Source organism: Myotis myotis, unplaced genomic scaffold (assembly GCF_014108235.1).
Source record: "Myotis myotis isolate mMyoMyo1 unplaced genomic scaffold, mMyoMyo1.p scaffold_m19_p_10, whole genome shotgun sequence".
Classification (NCBI taxonomy): Eukaryota; Metazoa; Chordata; class Mammalia; order Chiroptera; family Vespertilionidae; genus Myotis; species Myotis myotis.
The window spans coordinates 60913688-60931740 of record NW_023416314.1 but is presented as its reverse complement, the minus strand read 5'-3'; the positions used below and the strand labels follow the sequence as shown (position 1 = coordinate 60931740).

The following is an 18053-nucleotide window of genomic DNA, read 5'->3' as shown; positions in this document are numbered from 1 at the left end:
GTTTTCACCTTCCTCGCTTCTGTGGGTCGGCTCATCAATTATTGTTCCACAATACAAGTGGGTTGCCTTTCTGTGCTGTGAAAGATAGAAAAAAAAAATCACACTAGTAATTTTTCTTTAATTGACCCTCCTGAGAAGGATGAAATGCCAGAACTGAGTTTTAGGAGCAGCTTCAAACACAAGAACCTGATGTTAAATATTTAATTGTTATACACACAGAGAAAGGACAACTCACTGTGATCAGGGCATCTTTTGGTTAGTGGTCTAATGTAGCATCTCTGAAAGCAACTGAATCATTTAGTTAAAAAACAGAGCAAAGTTCTCCGGCTTCTCCCTCCAGCCATACTTGACTCTTCTCCTTTCTGGAAGCTGCTAGAGGCAGGGCTTGCCAGTGCCAGCCAGACTCTTTAGAGCAGTGGTTCTCAACCTTCCTAATGCCACGACCCTTTAATACAGTTCCTCATGTTGTGGTGACCCCCAACCATAAAATTATTTTCGTTGCTACTTCATAGCTGTAATTTTGCTACTGTTATGAATCGTATTATAAATATCTGATATGCAGGATGTATTTTCATTGTTACAAACTGAACATAATTAAAGCATAGTGATTACTCACAAAAACAATATGTAATTATATATGTGTTTTCCGATGGTCTTAGGCAATCCCTGTGAAAGGGTCATTCAACCGCCAAAGGGGTCACGACCCACAGGTTGAAAACCGCTGCTTTAGAGAGAGAGGGCCTACCTTCTTTTCCCATGTTTGCTCTCCTAGGATTCCCTCAGCAGAGACCTCTGAGCAGATCTCTTCTATTTGCAGTGACTCATCCAACCTGTAAGAAATAGACAAATGCCACTCCGTGGTGATTTTATCTATTCTTCACTTTCTCTCATTCAGAAACACCATAATTCTCCAAATTGAATTTTGAATGAGACACTGTTCGCTGACCATGGGGACAGTGAATAGATGCATAAATAAAATCAAACCTCTTTTCTCAAGCAATTTGTCTTCACTCTAGCCTGAAATTGTCTTTTAACGCTGAGGAAGAGACTTGATTTGGACTCCAACTTCATAGGTAATGACTGGGGATTACGTATCTTAATGATCAACCAGAAAAGAAGTTTGTTTGATAAAAATAGAACTAAGGGAGATGAGGTCATTATATCATTGCCCACTAGTGGTCAGGAGAGGAGTTGCTTGGGTTGGGTCTGGAGTATATGGACAACTTCTTATAAAGAAGAATTGGAATCTCTGCAAAAAACAAACAAACAAACAAACAAACAACTATCCTATTTAATTCTCTGCACCAAAAATCTGTTGCAAGTTAGTGACTGTTAATAAAGCCCATTCATCTTACAGATGAGCTCTAAACAGAGTTCAGAGAGATTCAGTAAGGTTTTGAGGATTTTATAGTTAAGTAATGGAGACACAATTGGAACAAAAGTTTTGACCTTGGCAAAGCTAGAGCCCAAGGTCCTAACTAACCACTACATTACAGTGTGAGCTAATGTTCCTTCAATTTTTGCAGACATACATAATATAATAGCTAACAATACCAGGTGTTCTAACAGAGGCAAAACAGAGTTATCCACAAAGAGTGAGGCAAACAGAGTTATCCACAAAGAGTGAGGACATCTCTGATGAGGTTTGATTCAGGATGGCAGCCTAAGGCACCAGACCCTAGAATCTTGTCTCAAGGTCAAGAGGGTAATTGAAGCCTGTTTCCTGTTTTTAACTTGCCAAACCAATGCAAGTGAAATGAAGCTGTAAGGTTGATGAAATTGTAGATCAAATAGCAAGTTTGAATCCTACTCATACTTTCATCACAGTGTCAAAGTGTCCCACTTACTTTATCCCAGTGAAAAGAGTTTCTTAATAAGGAAGATGCTAGGATTTTTCTTACAGAAAACTTTAAGATAGTTTACTTGGAACCACACAAGTCAACCAGTTGTTTCTGCTTCTACTTCTAAATTTCCATTCCTTTAATCACACATTATTCATCCATTCAATATCTCTTTATTGAGTTCCTTCCATATCCAGGCACTATACACTGTATCCTTCATTTGATCTGCTCATTCTGGACACCATCTGTTCTAGAGTAGACCTCAATAGTTCTCTGAAATTAACCACGATTTCAGCTGCTTCCACATTTTGTGGAAAATAGATACTATGATTCAGAGGTAGACCAGTTAGTTATATTTCTTAGCACCCACATCTGTAAAAGAGAAGCAGGTAGAAAAGAGTGGCTGGGACTAGCTGGATTATCAGATGTCTTCTAGTTCTGATGTTCTTTGATCTTGCAGCTTTCACCCTAGTTATACTCTGCAAAGTAATCGTATGAGTCCTCTCAGGTTTCGAGGGCCTTGTTTTCATTTGTAAAACAGGCTTTGGATGCATTTTCTTCCAGCTCTGAGGTTCTATGATTAAACCAAACTTCTGCTCCACATTGCTCCAGAGCATGCCCTCGGGGAAGGAGAGTGGCTGCCTCTCTGCCATCCCACACGGATTCTCAGGAGGTTCTCTTCTCTCATTGGAGGACTCTGGAGCTTGAGAAGACGGCTTCCAGAGTCTGAGCCAGCCCTGTCATGTCCCTCTGCTCCTTCATGGGGGCCAGGGTTGAGGGAAGGGAGTTAGGAGCAGGAGTTCCAGCTTCAGGTTGCCTGGGGTTAAATTATGACTTCTTCCTTGCTGTGGGCCAAGTGACTTAGCCCCAGTTTCTTCATCCTGCAATTGAGCTGATAATAATTTGCAGGGAGGAGATGGCAACTAGAGGCAAGAATACTTATGAAGCACTTGGAATCGAGCCTGAATCATGGGGAGCAGTCAATAAGCTAATAGCTATTATTTTGTCAAGTAAAAGTGGTTGGTTAAGTGTTGTCTCCCAAGTTTGGGTGCCTTTGAACCTAAGGAACTGTAATGGGACATGGCTTGGGTAATGGGATCTGACTAATGGGCAGTGGGAAGGCTGGTGGAGATCAGTAAAGGGCCTAGACCACTGGTTGGCAAACTGCGGCTCACAAGCCACATGCGGCTCTTTGGCCCCTTGAGTGTGGCTCTTCCACAAAATACCACGTGTGGGTGCACATGTACAGTGCGATTGAAACTTTGTGGTCCATGTGCAGAAGTCAGTATTTTGTGGAAGAGCCACACTCAAGGGGCCAAAGAGCCGCATGTGGCTCGCGAGCTGCAGTTTGCCGACCACTGGCCTAGACTGTGTCTTCTGGTTCAAGCAGTGGGAAGAATAAGAATGTGTGGGCATATTTTCAGAATAGAAAAATATATATTTTAGATCTTCCAACGCATAACAACGTTACTTTTGATTCTCTCCTCTCTCCTGTCTCTTTCTCTCTTTTTCCTCCTTCCCATCTTTCTCTTTTTTTCTTCCTTCCTTTCTTGTATCACCTTTGACATAAGTTATAGCCTGGACACAGTGGTGGGGCTGGGAAAATGTGGGAGAGGAATGCTAGGCAAAGGCAAGAGTCTATTTTGGCCTTTTTTTAAAAAAAAAAAAAATCAAGCTGTGCTTCTCTTATGGCTGGGGAAAGGCCAAATAGGTCTGTGACTTATTGATCAAGAATGGAAGGAAACTCATGTTGGCAGGAGGCAGGTGGCTCTGCATCCAAATGAGCCTGGGCCTCATCGTGAGAATCTTGGAAAGAAAATGCCCCTATTCCAATGGAGGCTGCATTGTGGGCCCAAGCTTTGCAACTGGGTAGGGGGAGAGCGGCTGTGCCCGTGGGCCCCCGTCCAGAGGGAAGTCATGACATCCAGCTCCTTCTGCTTGTGGTAGTAGCTCATGAGCCTCCAGCCTGGTATGGGCACTGGAATTGTGTTGCTTCTGGAGCAGGTGGAGAGAGAGAGAGAGAGAGAGAGAGAGAGAGAGAGAGAGAGAGAGAACAGAGGGAGGTACACTGGGATTCTTATGCTTTGCCTCAGCCCATTACAGTTTACAGAGAAAAACACCAAATGCAGCCTCATCCGTTAATCTCAAGCTTTGCTCAGAATAAGCACCCAGGCTTAGACTGTCATGAAAAGAAGCACTGCCACTGTGGATTGGGAGCAGCAGTTTGACAGGGTGGCTGCCCCTGATGGCAAGGACTGAAATAGGGAAAAGCTATGATTGAACATGCTGGGCAGCGTGCTCACAGTGTTTGTCTCTGCCTGTGTCATCCTTCTCCCCGTTATCTCTTTGACTCTCAAAACAGCCATGGACTCACAGAGCTCTGAATAATAAGGGATGCACAGACACGATCTGACATAACTAAGCCCCATAAGAAAACCAGATTCTTCATGCACAATTATAGATGTTATAAGGGACCTTAGGCGTCTTCCACAATTTCTCCGTCAAAGCAGGAGGTTTTCTACAATAACCCAGGCTCTTGGTCATCCTGCCTCTTCTTAGATATTTCCATAAACAGCAATCTCACTACTTCTTTTTTTTTAACATATTTTATTGATTTTTTACAGAGAGAAAGGGAGAGACAGAGAGCTAGAAACATCGATGAGAGAGAAACATCGATCAGCTGCCTCCTGCACATCTCCCACTGGGGATGTGCCCGCAACCCAGGTACATGCCCTTGACCGGAATCGAACCTGGGACCCTCCAGTCCCCAGGCTGGCGCTCTATCCACTGAGCCAAACCGGCTTCGGCGTCACTACTTCTTGAGGTCACTCACTCTATCGCAGTCAGCCAGCCCTCTTTGCTCCTGCTTTTCTGTATGCCCCAGGCACGACGTGGGTGGGAGAAATTAACTCTATCGCTGACAGACAACTCCAGCTCAGTTTAGATTTGGGTTTCCAATTCCAGCAGCACTCCTCCCCTCAAACTTATTACTTTTCTGAAAATTCACCAATACCATCTCAGTAAGTTCCAACTCAGACTGGTGGGCCTAGTTTTAGAAGAAGGGCTGCACCTTAATATTTCTGCTGCCTTCCTTTTAGCTATGGTTCCCTAGGTGCCACCTTTTATTCTGTACCAAATAAAGGTGTTCTCTTTTCCCCATAATCATTCTTTACTTCACAAGAGATACTGTGTTCTTTCTGCTTTAGAACTCTCAATAGGAGCAATGTTCTCAGGAAGGTCTTCTGGTGAAAGTAACAAGGGTGTGTTTTTTTAACGTATATCAAAACTGTGTATCAGGGCAGGCAGATGGTCCTCAATGTCCCTGACCTGAGGTGGCTCTCCTTTCTTCTCAAGGCCCCTTACCTCATCCATAGGAGTTAGGCAAATATTCATCTCTTCTTCTTCAGCTAAAGGTCTTTTAGTCAAAAGTCTCTGGTATGTCCGTTCATTCCTGGCCCCTTTAAATGGTCTTACTCTATATATTCCATTAGAAGAAGTAAGAATTCTAGCTGTGTTAGCCCATGAAAATAATTTGTCCAGATCTTCCTGTTCTGACATTGATCTCATCCTGATTCTTGAACTGTCTTCTGGCTCTCTTGCCTAGAAGATGACTTGGTTGTTTTTCTCTAACACTGTCCTCAAATAAGTGCCTGAGACACACCTCCTTCCCTGTACATAAGAGCAGAGTGGAAGACAAACTCTCCTTCTTTAGCCCTATCTTTGAGGATCCTGATCATCCAGATCAGACCCTTTGGACCTTTGTCTGGAAAAGAGGAATGGACTAAAAGTCTAACCTGCAATCCAGAGCTCCCTCCATTATTTCTCTGCTGTAAGTGAAAATGAAGACTAGACCCACGGTAAACTTTCTCCACTAATATAAAGGCAAAACCTATCTCCTTATAAATCCATTGGTTTGTGTAATTGTAGTTGAGTTCTGCAGGACCTGACAGTATCCCCTTGTTAGATAAGAATGTCAGACCCTGAAAAGTTCTCTCTGAAAAAGGAAAGGAGAACAAGGGGATACCATAGGACAGCTGCCTTCTTTAGGGTGGTATAGAACTAGCTGTTACTCAGGGTCCTGACTGCAGATGTCTCTTTCTAGCACTGGCCTTGCCACATACTGCGGTTTATCTCTGAACCTCTGGGAAGGCATGCAAGCTTAGGAGAGAAACGTCATATTGCTAATGTCTAGGCATACTAAGAGGTGCCACTGAAAGTAATGAGATGGGCTCTGGAGCTGAAAATTTAACAGGCATGTTCTCCCTGGAAAGTTCAGGGATGCAGCAAGCATCAGGCCTCAGGCCCTATTTTGTTGCCCATCAGAAACTGCTCGTGCATGAGAGACAGACAACTAGTGAATTTTCTACTCAAAGGTGTTGATATTATCTGATAGGTTTCTTTCCCGTTCTCTTCTCTCCTCATGAAGATTTATCAGACTATCTTTCTGGTGCTGCCTTTAACAAGCCTTGGATTGATTCTCTAGAGAGGGAAAGAAAACCAACATTTATTTAGTACCTACCATAGGCCACCAAATGTGCTAGTCATTTTTTTGCATGCTCTCTCATTTTATTATTATTGTTATTATTATTATTATTATTATTATTATTATTATTATTATTATTATTTTGTTAATCCTCACCCTAGGATATTTTTCCATTGATTTTTAGAGAGACTGAAAGGAAAAGGATAAATACAGAGACAGAGAGAAACATCTATGTGAGAGACACATCGATTGGTTGCCTCCCGCATGTACCTAGACCACAGCCAGAGATTGAGCCTGCAACTAAGGTACGTGCCTTTGACCAGGAATCGAACCTATGGACCCTTCAGTCTGCAGGTCAGTGTTCTATTCACTGAGCCTGCTCTCTCATTCTTATCAGGAAGCATAGTGTGAGCCAGATTATCACAGTTCAGAAGGAACAAAAGGCTTTGAATTCTCCGAAACTTTGGTTCAGAATCCCAGTTTTGTGTTGCTAGCTGTGTGACCCAGAATTAATCCCTTTGAACCTATTGCCGAAAGTCTGCTAGGGGCTCATAACACCTCCACAAGCCACTGTTTGGAGGATGAGCACTGGGTGGCATGGTGTGGTACTGTCTCAGGAAATACTAGGGACTAGAGACTTAGTCATAATTCTAAGACTTGAGATGTTACATATCTTATGCTGGAACACATAATGGCAGAAATAGATGTCAAACTTTGGTCAGTCTGCTTGATCATCAAAGACTGGAGCATCCTGGAAGGACACATTGTGCTTAACTCAATGTTAAAGGAGGTCGTAACTTCCATGACTGAATATTTTTCTGGGTAACCACAAACAATTCGATGCTTTACTATAAAAATGAGGTACCATCTCACACCAGAATGGCTATCATTAACAAATCAACAAATGACAAGTGCTGGCGAGGATGTGGAGGAAAAGGAACCCTTGTGCACTGCTGGTGGGAATGCAGACTGGTTCAGCCACTGTGGAAAACAGAATGGACTTTCCTCAAAAACTAAAAATGGAACTCCTATTTGACCCAGTGATCCCACTTCTAGGAATATATCCCAAGAAACTAGAAACACCAGTCAGAAAGGATATATGCACCCCTATGTTCATAGCAGCACAATTTACAATAGTTAAGATTTAGAATCAGCCTAAGTGCCCATCAGCAGATGAGTGGATTAGAAAACTGTAATACATCTACACAATGGAATACTATGCTGCTGTAAAAACGAAGGATCTCCTACCATTGGCAACAGCATGGATGAAGCTGGAGAGCATTATGCTAAGTGAAATAAGTAAGTCAGAGAAAGATAAATGTCACATGCTCTCACTCATTTGTGGAATATAATGAAAAACATAAACTGATGAACAAAAACAGATCCAGAGACAGAGAAGCATTGATCAGATGCTCAAACCTCAGAGGGAAGGTAGGGGAGGGTGGGGGTTAGGGGAAGAGATCAACCAAAGGACTTGTATGTATTCATATAAGCATAACCAAAGGACACAGACACCGGGGGAGGGGGTGAAGGTATTAGGGGGTGCGATGGGGGGATAAGGACACATATGTAACACCTTAATCAATAAAGAAAGGGGGAAAAAAGAACATTCTATTTTGATTAAATTAAATGGTTCTTTATATGCAGCTTTCCATGGAGTCTTTTACTTCCTCTGTCTTTAATGTCTGCTTAATAAAATCACACATTCAATTATTTTAAAGAGCCAAGAACCAATAAGGGATTTGCTGACCCATTGCTTAAAGCTTAGAAATTCAATTGGCCTCGTCTTCACTGTTGGCAGATCAGACCCAGGTTGAGGGTGATGAAAGCTATTGGACATTTTAGTCTCATTTTGAAGAGCTGAGAGATTTTCCTTACCAAGTCTCAGCTATACCTGTATAGAATGAATTTCATTATTGATGCTATCACAATTGCCATTTCCCCAGGTTTTCATCTATTATATCTCTAGATTCAGTACCTTTTTCAAATTGTTAATATACTAATGTACTGAGTTCTGGCAAATTCCACTGTGATTTTTGTCTATGTAAGAATTCTCAGCTGTCAGAGGGGAAGGGGCCTGGGGGCTGAGTACAAGGGTGAAGGGATTAAGCATAGATACAGATAAGAGTATGGTAATTACAAGAAGGAAAGGGAGATGGGGTAGGCAGAAGAGGGTAAAGGGGGATAAATGATGATGGAAGGAGACAACTTGGGGCAGTGAACACACAATACAATACACAGATGATGTATTATAGAATTGTACCTCTGAAACCTATATAATTTTGTTAACAAATGTTACCCAAAAAAATCAATTAAAAAAAGAGAATTCTCAGAAATGCTGTGGATTAACCCATCACCAGCTGTTAAACTAGACAGAGACAATAGTCAGTGAGACTTGCCAGGGTGTCTGCACCTTCTTTAGAGATGTCAGATTTCCTAAAACATGCATTTCACTTAAAGAAAACAGCTGCATTACTATTAAGGACACCTAAACTGACTTTTACAATCAAAAACTGAAGAATATGGAGTTAAAATTTTTCCCCAAAATTTATTTTTTATTCAGTGCTTAAAATCAATGTAACGTTTTGTTTATAGAAGCAGTATGCTGATTATTTGTAAGTTTACCACAATTTTAATTTTGCCACAAAGCTATATTTTCTTTTAATTTTCCAGAAACATATAAATGTAATGTTTTTCTATATGGAAATATCAACTTGACTCTAAATTGACACTTTTGTTAACTAATTTCCCCAGATGTTAAAGAAAATCCTTTTCACCTAGATTCACTTGATCATAGTGGTGGTTCAACTAATCTCTATCCTAGGAATGTAAGTCGATGAAAACTGAAAGTCACAATGTATGGAATTAAAACAATGCTGTATGGTGATTTTGTTCCTTACAATTATTAATCTGTTAAATTATCATGGAGTGCTACTCACAGCTCTTAAACCAATCAGACAGACTTTTGGTAGAAATACTGCAGAGGGAAACTGCACTATTTACAAAGTTATGGAGATAACAGGATGCTGGCTCAGGAAAAATGATTTATAAAGTAGTTATACTTCTTACTAGCTATATGGCCATAACATTTCTTAGTAAATTAGAAATTCTTTCATAATCCTAGGCCCACATTGCTTATGATCTTACATGCTGAAAGTCTATGTCCAGGTCCCATGCTTCAGTCAAATAAAACACATTACAATTATTTGAAGCAAGTATTTGAATTATTCTTTAAATCACTGTTCAATATCATCACTCTATTAGCTGTTATTTACACACTAGAGGCCCAGTGCACGGATTCGTGCACATTGAAAGAAAGTTAATTAGAAAAAATATTTTAATATCACTATTCGCCCTTTCTCTATAATAGAAGTGTCAACCAAATTCACAATCGACAATGACAAATTGAAACACATGCATGCGATTGGCACCAGTGAGAGCTTTATAGGTATCCCGCATGCGCAAGTCAACTTAGCCCAGTGGTTCTCAACCTTCTGGCCCTTTAAATGCAGTTCCTCATGTTGTGATCCAACCATAAAATTATTTTCATTGCTACTTCATAACTGTAATGTTGTTACTGTTATGAATCGTAATGTAAGTATCTGATATGCAGGATGGTCTTAGGCGATCCCTGTGAAAGGATCGTTCGACCGCCAAAGGGGTCACGACCCACAGGTTAAGAACTGCTGACTTAGTCTTTTATAGATATAGAATAAACTTGCTTAATTAGACCTGCTTTTTGATTTAGCTAAACTTTGTCCAGCCCAGTGAAGCACCCCAACTTCTTTTTCAGGTAATTGTCAGCAACACAGCAGTAAATATCAACACAAAGCAGATTATTATTGTAGATCATGCAGGAAGAACAAAGGGTAAAATATTTAACTGTAGCAGTGTTTGACTCTATTCTGCACAGTGAGAAAACCTGAAGTCATTTTCAAGTTCCACCATTTCTTACTTCTTTTCAGTCGGGTCAAGTTTCTAAACTTTCTAAATCTCCGTTTTCCAGCTAATGAAAAGAAAATAGGATTCCACCGAGTCTCCTATCTACCTACTCCAGGATTTCTGTGAAGATCAAATGAGATAAGGCACGGGAAAATGCTTCACAGACATTTGGTTAAAGTGTGAAATGTTTGCACCTGGCTATAAAGCAAGTCATGTTCCTGGGCTGAAGAAACTCCACAGAGGCTAGCAGTTGCTAGGGAGAGGAAGCTGGGCATTGCTATGTGATGTCATTACCCAGTGCCCATAGTGACCGTTTCCTGGCTGGGCTGGGCTGGGCTGTGGGCCACATTTTGCGCCATGGGGTCTTGGCAGCGTTGGCTGCAATTTGGTGGGGTGTTGCTCTGGGGTGGTGGCAGGGCCTGTGACCCACTTGGGGGAAGCCAAGTGTTGCTTTGTCAGCACCAGGTCAACTGTGCCATTTCTTTTAAAATGGCCAGTGTGTGTTCTGGTAGCTCCTGCATTGAGTCTCTACGCCCTGGGGTCAGTGTGCTTCATAGCTACTGGTTGGATGGTCAGATGAACACTTAGGCTTTTACATAGAGAGATTCTTTTACTATTCTTTCAAAGGTTACTCTATACTAGTGGTTCTCAAAATACAGTTCCCAGGCAAGCAGCATCAGCTACAACAGCATATCTAGGAATTTGTCGGAAATGCAAATTATCTGATCACACTCCTGGAGGTGGAACCCAGAAATCTGCGTGTTAAGCCCTCTAAATATGTAATTCATGCTGCAGTTTGAAAACAACTGCCCTATGCCATACTTGTTGTTTCTCCTCTTTATTTTATATTGTATGCCCTATATTTTTTTCCATTTTGGTTAAAAAAAGAAACAAAACAAAAGATATCGTTTAATTTTTTTTTATTGATTAAGTTATTACATATGTGTTCTTATCCCCACATTACTCCCCCCCCCCACTCATGCCCTCACCCCCTGTTGTCTGTGTCCATTGGTTAGGCCTGTATGCTTGCATATAAGTCCTTTGGCAGACTGTCAAACCTCAGAGGGAAGGTAGGGGACGGTGGGGAAAAGGAGAGATCAACAAAAAGACATTTTTTATCCCATCTAAAAATGCCTTCCTTGGTTTCTCACTTCTCTTAATTTTGTTATAGCTAAAAGTACAAAAATAAAACCATTGCAAGGGATATATCTATTAAAGCTTGCTTTATAGTTGTTGGTAACATCTATTATCTCCTGTGCAATAAAACAAGCTTCCAAATCTTGTCTCTAACACATATTCTCTATCACCACAGACTCATTTTGCCTCTGAAACTCTTCTAATATTGTTTTACTTCTTAGCAATATTTATTACTACCTCTACGATGTATAATTCTTATTAAGCTCCTAGTCAGTCTCCTTCTGTGAAATGACTAAAAGGTAGTCTTTTCAAAAAATGATTCTGGGTCAATACCATACCCATAAGCAAAGCCCGAATCTTGACATTTATTTTGCAACATACACAAAAGCATATTTCTCTAAAGTACATTTCTGTAGACTATAGAAACAATAAAGTTTCTAGAAGTCATCACAGGATAATATTCTAATGTTATTAAAGTATGGGAATATTTTTTACAGAGGCCTTAAATGGAAACTATAAAGGAAAAGTTGATAAATCAGGCAATATTGGAATAAACTTTTGATCTTCAGCAAACACCATTCAGAAAGTAAAACGAAAAGCCAGGGTAGGCAGAAATATTTGCAATACATATATCAGAAAATGACTTTCTTTTTCTAGTATGAGTGATGATTAAATGGAAGTATCAACTTTGTCAAAATTTATTGAGCCTGTATATTTAAAATGTTTACTTTTTATGTGCATGTTACACTTCTATGCAAATTGATGACCTTATTTTTCCTAGGACATCTAATACCTGTGGGATTCATTAATTTATTCAGCACTTGCTGAATACCTATGCTACACCAGAACACTGAGCTAGGCCCAGATTTACAGCTGTGCAGAAGATGCAGTCGCTACCTTCATGGAGCACATACAGCTTTGATTATTTGCAGCTTTCTGTAGCACACCTGTGTAAGATCGTCATGATTAAGCACAAGCCACTACAGAGCTGAAGAAAATATGCTAATATATTCGGTTCCTATATAATTTAAATGGCATTCATATTAAGAGCAAGCATAGCAAAAGTTAACACAGCTAACGTGGCTCTGAGCTGATGTCCTCCATCTGCCCTTCCTGATCCATGTTCCAGTCTTCTCTCTCCACCAGGAAACTGATTTGTATGGACTACATCAGGAATCTGGAAAACTATAGCCTGATTGTGTAAATCAAATTTTATTGAAACATAGTTACACTCATTGTTTACATGGCTATTTTCAAGAGACCCTATGCTTGAAAGTCTGAAATATTTACTGTTTGTCTCTTTATAAAAAACAACAACAACAACTGAGTTCTGGATTACATCAATGGCTTCCCTGCCTTCTAAATTCTACTTGGGTAGGTCAGTGGAACCAAGAGCTAGATATCGAAGAGAGGGAAAAGAATGAATTCTATGCAAGAGCTCCTTGGGCTAAGGAGTCTCTCTTTCAAAGCTCTCAGCACTTATTTTTCTCCCCCCCCTTTTTTTTATCCTAACCCAAGGATATTTTTCTCATTGATTTTTAGAGTGATTGGAAAGGAGGAAAGGAGGAAGCGAGGGAAGGAGAAAGAGAGAGAGAGAGAGAGAGAGAGAGAGAGAGAGAGAGAGAGAGAGAGAGATTGATGAGAGAGAGAAACACATCAATTGGGTGCTTCCTGCAAGTGCCCCAACTGGTGTCAGAGATTGAATCTGGAACCCAGGTACATGCCCTTGACTGGGAATCAAACCTGTGAACCTTTGGTGTATGGGCCAACACTCTAACCACTGAGCAACACATGCCAGGCCTCTCAGCACCTCTTATGGCAGGTTTCTCTTCCTTACTCTCTTCTGCTGCGTCAGATAACTCCATCTCTTCACTCCTTCCTATATTGATGGTAATAGCCCTGCACTATCTCTTGTGGTTTTCCAATGTCTTCTGCATATTTTTGCAAATTATCCTTTTATTGAATGCTCCTTAAATTACTCTAAACTGTGTAAGCCATATATTCTCCAATGGGACCCTGGCTGTTAATTTATTAAGTCCTAATTGCTGGCCAGACACTGTGTTAACAGCTTAATATTCATTATGTGACTTAAACCTGACAAAACAACTCTCTAGGATAGATATTATTACCATTCTCTTTTTACAAATGAGACAGCTCATGTTCAAGTCTGAAGACTTTACAAAGTTTGCACAACTAAAAGGTAGAAGACCTCACTTGAAACCACCGCTATTGGTTACAGAGCCCCTAGAACTGAAGATGGTAACCATTATCTCAATGATTTTCATCATCTTATAGTTTTCTTGACAATGATTTATGGTTTTATTTAATCATATCACAACAATTGGTCTGAAATTATTATCTTCTTACAGGTAGATAAATTGAAGCAAATATAAATTAAATGGTTTTCTCAAGGTTTCTAGAAGATAAAGTTTAACACAGCCAAGTTTCATGCATCTATATCTGATATATATAACTATACAGTCATCATTTATCAAATTATCCGTTTTGAATGATACTTAGAATTGTTTGCTATAAAAATTATCATTATATTTACTTATACTCATATAATTATATACTCTACTTGTCCTAAGAGATTCTCATGTGTGTAGAGTAATGTGGTGAAAATGTGGTATATGTTATATGTCTGAGATAAGGAGATAAGGGTTAGGAGAAAAAAATAAGAGGCTAAACAAAATTAAATTTTTCATATGAGTTAGGAATTGTTAGATTTTTTTCTGGTCCTACAATATTACAAGTTAATTAATTTGAACAAATTTAAAAAGTAGAGCTAGTGCTCACTTTGGTGGCACATATACTAAAATTGGATCAATACAGAGAAGATTAGCATGGCCCGTACACAAGGAAAAAAATAAAAAGAGTAGAGATGAAGTGCTTTCCTATGCTGCTGGGATTTGATTGGTGAGAAACAATGTTTCAGCCGGGTTGCCAACTAATCTCTAATGCTTGGCTTCCTACAGTTCACTCCATCCCAAGACAAGAATCTGGCCAAGATCACTGCTGGAGGCACACAGATTCTGCATTCCATGTTTAATTGCCCCCTGAAAAGATAAACAGGTAGCAAGCATCCAAAAGGTCCCAGCTACTTCCTCCAGCCCTAAGGCAGGAAGCACAATGAAAGCTCCTCCCATTGGTCTCTGTAAAATATTTTTTATTGCCAGTTTCTTGTGAGCATAAGTGCTCCTAGTCACCTCTCCCACATTCAGAGAATGTATATTTTAGGAAAAAAATTGTCTAAAAACAAAGATACATATGTCTAATCCTATTTGTTTTGCTCAGTCTACAAAGGTTTCTTTTTTTAAAAAAAAGACTATTTCCAGAGAAGAACTCGGGGTATATGTGTGCATGTGTGTGTGTACATATGTACGTATGTGTTTTTAAATCCCTTGTCTTTGATGATATCCTCCTATCAGATCCTCCTTTCCTGGGTTTCAGGTACAGTGGGGTGAGGGGAAAACCTGATTTGAGCTGTCATTTGCAGGGATGACATTGTACCTATCCAACAGGCAGGACAATTAGCCTTTGTCATGTGTCCACACCAGCAGTCAATGAGGAAAACATTTCGGTGTGTTCGTTTAAGTCCTGGAACGCATCAGTTCAATCACCAAAGAGAGCTTTGATAGCAGTGTGTCAAGCAGACCGTGGTGTCTGCAAGTGATATCCTCACTGCATCCTTCCCACTCCCTCACTCCCAGCCTAGGTTTGCTTATTCAGCAAGGCTTGTGGAATGAGGTTTAATAGAAGTATCTATCAAGTTTTATATGCCTTTCTCTACTATAGGTATTTGTTAAAAAAATGGATTCATCCCATTTAGAATCACAGCTTTTTTCCTTATTGCAACAATCCTTGTAATTGTTTTCTCATCTGACTGTGAAGTCTGACTCTTCCTTCTACACCAGTTTTGTTGAGCTTACCTTTTCAGACACAGTCACACCTCAGTGAGTAGCATGATTCAAGCCCACAATGCTATCTTTTCATTTGAACCACTGTAATTCTTTGATAAGGACCAATTTCTAACTACTTTATTGTTGTTGTTATGGCTAACTGATGATGATTTTATGAGTTCTTTCTTCACTTGGCATATTGCATTTTGGATGCCTAGTAAGTGGCCTTGCCTTTGGTCCTTAATCCAACCTTTGCCACTGTGACTGCTCTTGAAATGAAATCACTGCTTGTCCTCATATGCTCTTTGGTTTTGCCTCATTGCCACTATCGAGTCAATCTGGGTAAATCTACAAGTGTCTTCCACTATAGAAACTCAGTCTAAAAAGAAACTTACTTCAGTAATAGATTGAGGATGAGCTCAGCTATTCTGTTAAAATTTCTAGGCCAGATATTTACTTAATATACCTTTTAGGCAGACTGATTCTCAATGGGAATAAATATCTCAACAATAAGAAATTAAGAACACAGGCCTTGAAGTCAGGCATGCCTGCAATATTATCTATGTGACTTTGGGAAAACTACTCTTCAGGCCTCAGTTTTTCCATATAGATGTTAATAACAGCACCTATCACATAAGGATGCCATACTTATGGAGGTAATACTGCCTAAAGGCCTTTTCTCCAAATCTCTGGCACAGATTAAATAAATAGTATAGGTATTAGTATTTTTACTATTATTAATATTCAGCCATCTTCAAATACTACAATGGGATGACAGAGTCTCTAATTTGGAGTTCCTAGTCTGGCAATAGATCCTAAAAACTAATGTGGGTGATGAAAGTATGAGTAATATTAGAACTGATACAGCAGTCATAATGAAAAAAGGAACTGGTGCATGGGCTAATTGATTGGTTGCTCGAGGGCTAAGAAAACACTGCTTCAATAATGACACCTTGAGTCCCATGGAGAATCCTGGAATTTAACAATAATGACCTTACTCATACTTGGGTCCAAAGCCTACCCCCATAGAATACCTTGCCTTTATGAGATGACATTGAGAAAAATATAACCCCTTGACATTTCTCTTATGAAATCAAAGGACCAGATGTCATCTTCAGTGATTTGTGCTTATTTGTGTATGTCCCTGAATACAGGACACGTACTATTGATTTTCAACCAGCAGTTACACAACATTTTCTGAAGCCATCATGACCTTGGATTATCTGGGTCGCACATGGAAAAGTTCCTTGGACTTTTAGTCAGCACGTCACTATCCAGGCAGAGAGGAGGGGGATGCAGAAAATGTGAGGACAGCATCCAAGATCTGTGGTTAATAGTTTTTTTTTTAACATTTTCTTCATAACAAAGTTGATAAGAAGAGAGACTTCTAATTAGAGAGATGGAACCATGGAATAACACAGCTGTAGAGATCTTTAGTCTAAGCTCCAATTTTACAGAGGAATAATCTTGGGTCTGGAAGGATGGATCACTGATAGAGATGAGCCAAATCCGCAAATCATCTCTTCAGACTTCAGGTTTGGTTAATATCAATTTAAAATCTGACATTAGTTCTCTCAAGTCTATAAGGTGCCATACCACTGGACTATGTTAATGTAAGACTATCAATCAGTAACCTTTAGAGAACAGTTGAGAGCATGGACATGGCATCAAGCAAACCTAGGTTCCAGTCTCGGTTCTGCCAATTCCTAGCCATGTGGGCCTTGGACAAACCCACTCAACCTAATTTCCCTCAATTTTAAAGAGGTTAATCAAAACTTGCATCCCTTTTTATTTCTATGACCATTAAATGACATAATGCAGTGCCCAGCACAAACAAATATTAATCAGTAGTACTTAAACTTATCACTTGTTTCAATCAGTAGTCATTGTTATAAATATCCGAAAACTATACAAACTTGTTTGACCAGAAAATAAATGTATAAAAAGATATCGTATAGCTCAATGGGTTCCTGGAAGGTTGAGAAGACTAGATTTTGAGGCTTTGCAGTAGGAATAATGTACAAAATCCTGTTCCTGAATTGATGCAGTGGTGACCCTGGGAATTGACCCTAAAATTTGCATAGCTAACTGATGGATGCTGAGCTCTGGAGGCCACTTCTGGAACCTCTGCACTGTTTCCTCTAGGATATGCTGTACATGTGTCACTCTCAGCAAAGCTATTTCTGCATAAAGCCTGCTTTTGCACATCACTAGCCTTTAAAAATTATTTTTCATTGTTATAAGATATACATGACAGAAAACTTAACATTTTTAAGTGTACAGTTTTGTGGCATTAAATGCATTCACATTGTTGTGGATCACTTGATATTAGTTCAAAATAATTTGATATGAATATATGTTTTTGGTGGAAGCTTCTATATCTGATTTCTATAAAGGGACTTGGGGTCTCCTAGGTACCGAATTCCATAAGTGTAGGAAGAGTGTTCAAAGAATTGGTGCATTCAGATTGAAGAAAAATATCTGCTACAGTTCACCCTTTTTGGCCCAATAGTAAATTATGCACTTGGATGATATTTAAATGTCAAACTAGACGACAGTGACAAATATTTTTGCCCAGCATAATGTAATTGTTCTATAAATATAAAATGATATGCTCATTGTTTTTTCCTTAAAAAAATAGGAAAGTGTAATATTTATAGAAGGTGTCTCATTAGAAGTAGTTCAATTCCATGTTGTAGTGGCCAAACCATGACCTCAGTACCTAATCTATCCAATGGTATTTGGAAT

The 18053-nt window shown here is 39.6% G+C and overlaps 1 non-coding gene across 1 annotated transcript; it reads left to right on the top strand.

Moving 5' to 3' along the window:
- The first annotated feature begins 14194 nt into the window (after nt 1-14194).
- LOC118665530 lies at nt 14195-14302 on the top strand. The gene has a single exon (XR_004970648.1). It is a non-coding gene; the product is annotated as a U6 spliceosomal RNA (small nuclear RNA).
- Nucleotides 14303-18053: the final 3751 nt, after the last annotated feature.